Raw genomic sequence first — 4,556 nt, 5'->3', positions numbered from 1 at the left:
AGTTTTTATACAATATTTTGAAATGCTCCTCTTTTTAATTTGAGTTTCTCTGATTTTTTTACAAACGGGGAAAATGCGTTATAAATATTTTTTTAACTTGTTGCTCAATTTTTTTGAACTTCCAAATTTGTCTTTTAGATATTAAAATTTTATTTTTTTAACATTGACCTGCTTCGATTTTTAAATTTGAACTTCTTATTGAATTTTGTCGCGGCATTTTATGCACTTTTTGCTTTTCGGTGAAATGGTCTAGGCGGTCCCTTTTTTCATTTGATGATTTTTCTTCTGAACGTGGTACACATGAACTTCGGAATTTCTGAAACATGAACTTCGCGTGCTATTAATTTTTTTTATGAAACTCCACAGTTTTTTATTCTTTGAATTCCATGATTTTTTTGTTTGAACTTCGAAGTTCGTTACACCTGAACTTTCAAAATCAAACATTTTTACACACATTTTTCCTTGAATCCAACATGTGAAAGAACAATAGGTAAATTTGGGTCAATTATCATAAGCAATAGGACAAATATTTAGAGGGCACACATGAAGGAGAAGGAAAGCGGCAACATAATATGTGTCAGAGAGCAAGTAGTTGAGGAAAACCAACCAATACGTGATACATTTTTTTACTGTAAAGAGCAGAGAACAATTTTTTTTCATGTCTTTCCAATTTGAACCCCACTAAAAAAGTTTCTATTCAATGTATTTTTTAGTGTTTCCATATTGGTTGAATTTGTTGCTTCCTTAAAATTGAACTTCCTAATTTTTTATTACATGAACACAAAAACTGACACTCTAAATCCAATATGGAAAACAAACATGACAAAAAATAATTTTTAAAATTTTAGTGTAATACGTGCACAACACATCCACAATTTTCTTTTTGGCTTTCATGAAATGGAAACAGATTCAGTCTCACAAGCATAAGCATCAAACTTCCATGAATTACAAGACAAACTTTTTGCGTCAACTTAGATTACAGAGCGCCGTCAGGTCTGAATTAGCATCGGTGTGTTTGTTGAGACCGACGTTGTTGGAGCTTATACAGAGCGCCGTCAGGTCTGAATGATGAGGGTGGACCTGAATTTCACACACTCTCAAAGTGTATCTCAGAACAGGCGATGCACACCTGGAGTTCTGAACTCTAAACTGAATAACACAAAGTTCAGTGATGACTAAACCAAAGCATATCACAGCGATAACTACTTACACCAGGTGTGGCTCTTATTGATATAATTGGGCATCACTCTTCCCCTCTTAGGCGGATGCACAACCCATGAGGGCCACTATATTGGTATGGATGTCATCCTTCCTACCACCGACAACACTGTCCACCTTCTCATCGCCCTTTTCTAAACAAGGAAGTTGGCATTGCCTCGACGTTGTATGCTTCAGTGACATCCTATTGAACAAATGAAATGGAGGGCAAGCATTACATCACTCTCACTGAGTAAACATATTTTGGAGGATCGCGGAGCTATGCTTACCTTCAGCTTGTCAACGTCCACCTTTAGGAAGATGGCGCCAGGGAACTTCTTGGCAAACTCACTCGGCAAAGACTAGGGCTATGTCATGACAAGGACCGTACCAGGAAGCAGTGGAGTCAATGATCACCTGAAAAGCGAGGAAGTACATAAATTTTACAGTGAGGACACATGAACATGAAAGGAATAGCTTGATCGAGGAAAAGAAAATATAATGGCAGCTTTAGTGACAGCCACTACCGAGTACCAAGCGTGTGACAACGACAAAGGTTACAAAACCACTCTCCCATGATGCCCGCAAGCGATAAAAACGCAGACACGCAAAGAAAATCCACCAGCCTGCCTCATCTCACACACTCTGAACCTTCCTCTCTTTTCCTGCGTTGCGTCTGCCAACAGCGTCATGGTTTGGCCTGGCTTGGTCGCTGCTAAATAGATGGATGGATTGAGTAATGTAACTGATGTTTCAAGTTCTTTTTTATCACGAAAGTATTTTGATTGAGACTGCAGTCCAGGTTGTAGCCTAGGGGCATCACATCTACTTGCAACACGACAGTACTAGATGAAACTTATCATGAAAGTGTTGAACAGGACTGCCGTCCAGGTTGCACCTTAGCGGCATCACATAAATAAACATTAGTAGCAGTACTGAGCTAGACACCGGGACTGCAGTCCAGGTTCCGAATTGGGTGACCCATGAGAAAAATACTAGTATTTGCTATCAATATTATGAGATCTGCACAAGTCAGAAAATCATCCAAAGGACAATTCTGCAACACGCCCGCACCTGGCACAAATCGAGATAACCTTGCCCCAACAAATACCTAAAATTTATAACAGGAAAAGGATGACGAAGGGGGATTGGGATCGGGAATCATGTGGATGTACCAGCTTGTTGTCTCCTTTGCCATTGGCATGTGGGTGTCAAACTCTTACAGCACCGCCTCCCTCGCGTGAGCTAGCGATGGACTGCAGTGACAGCTAGCGACGGATTGCGGAGGCAGCGGTAGGCAGCGGCGGATGGTGGCGGCGCGATCCGGGGAGGGAGGCGGGGGCGACATGATCGGTGGAGGGTGACGGCGGGGTTGGCGCGATCCGGGGAGGGAAGCAGCGTCTGCAGCGGCACAATCCGGGGCGGGGGCGATGCAGCGGCCGGTTCCCGAGGGGTACGGCGCGACGACCGTTTCCCGGGGCAGGGGCGGTCCAGTGCGGCGGCCGGTCCCGAGGGCGGGGGCGGGCCGGCGCCGGTGAGGTTGGGTGGCTGGATCGGAGAGGGAGTGGGGCGTCGGGAGGTTGGCTAGATCGGGGCGGGAGTGTAGGCGTGGGGAGGTACGCTGGTGGGGTGGGTTCGGGAACGTGTCATCACGCCCTATATAGGGCCATTGTGATCCAAATAACTATTCTGATCCCAGGATCAGAATAGTGCCACTCTATATTATATATATAGTAATCCTATTCATCACCCAGGGTGCATAATAAGTTATTCTTCACCCGAGGTAATTTTACGATCGCTTAATAAATAAACTACGTTTGGAATACAAATAGTTACATTCATATTGATTCACTACATAAAAATTGGTATAAGAAAACGAAAAAAATATGTTATAAGACCAGAAATATCACATTTTATGTATGTTTTACACTATGTTTTTACGCTCGTAATTTTACATAACATAAAATATTTTTTATGACGAGTATATATTTTCTTACGTTCTCTTTTTACGTATGAAATAAGACAAAATTTACAGAACCTAAAAATATGGTGCATTGACCTCAAAATAGAGGGGTGTGAAGAATAACTATTCTTCATCCAGGGTGAGGAATAGATATTTTTCACCCCCTCTATTTTAATAGCAATGCTCCGTAATTTTACGTTCCGTAAATTTTGTCTTATTTTATACAAAAAAATAGATTATAAGAAAATATATAGTCGCCGTAAAAAATATTTTATGTTAGGTAAAATTAAAAACGTAAAAACCGTTCGAAAGCTATGGACATCAGTATCATGACCCAAGTTAATTTTTTGGCAAAATGTAAGCGGTTTAAGAGCAGTTTTGAAAACCGTTTTTTCTTCATACAAAAAACGTGAATCGTATTTTCGATCGCATTTTTAAATCGTTTATCGGAATGAGGCAAATAATATGGCGTTGGAAAGCTGCTGCAAAACCGCTCCTTCTACATGTGGAAAGTTTTCTATAATTCCCTACGGTTAAAGAGTAATTCAGAAAATCGTAGAATTTCGCAAACGGAACACCCGAGTTTGTATTTTCGATGCCATTTCTAAACGGCTAATCCAATTGAGGCACATAATATGGCGTTGGAAAGCTTATGAAAATGCACTACTTTTTCATGTTAAAAGTTTTTTCTAATTTTGAATAGTTTAAAAGTAATTTAGAAAATGGTACAAGTTCCACCAAGTTCGTATTTTCGAGCTAATTTTTTAACTGTACGTCCAAATGCAGCAAATGATATGGCGTTGGAAATCTTGAAGAAATGCGAAACTTCTTTGTATATATTGTTTCTCCTAATTCATTATGGTTTATGTCAGTTTTGAAAATGGCTAAAAACGTATTTTTACCGTAATTTCTACAAATTTTATTGGAATGGGGCAAATAATATACTTCTGAAAAGCTACGGAAAATTCGAAACTTTTTCATGTTGATGGTTTTCTCTGAATCCTGGCCGTTTTCAAGTAATTTTGAAAATGGCAAGATCATGCATTCTGCCTTTATCGCGAAACTGATTCTTCAAATATGCACCACGTGAAGAACTTGAACTTCTCAGCGTGTGTGCTTGAACTTCACTCTGTTTTTCACGTGTTTTTTTCTCGTAGATCTCCATCCACTGCAAGTAGCTCTCCATCCATTCACCGGAATTGAGCAGGTGATATACCGATGGAAAGCTGCTGTAAACACGCAACTTTCCCGTGTTGATCATCTTTTCATACTCGCGATGATTTTAGAAGTTCTTCATCTAAAATTCATTCAGCGTAGTAGTTAAACTTCCTGTTGTTTTCACGTTGAACTTCTGTGACGTATTTTTGTTTGTAATTTTCTCATCCATTCATTAGTG

General features: G+C 40.1%; 1 pseudogene; it reads right to left on the bottom strand.

Moving 5' to 3' along the window:
* Window positions 1-1,105: 1,105 nt before the first annotated feature.
* On the bottom strand, window positions 1,106-1,889 carry LOC119315804 (annotated as a pseudogene).
* Window positions 1,890-4,556: the final 2,667 nt, after the last annotated feature.

Source organism: Triticum dicoccoides, chromosome 6A (genome assembly GCF_002162155.2).
Source record: "Triticum dicoccoides isolate Atlit2015 ecotype Zavitan chromosome 6A, WEW_v2.0, whole genome shotgun sequence".
Taxonomy (NCBI): Eukaryota; Viridiplantae; Streptophyta; class Magnoliopsida; order Poales; family Poaceae; genus Triticum; species Triticum dicoccoides.
This window is presented reverse-complemented; position numbering and strand designations above follow the sequence as displayed.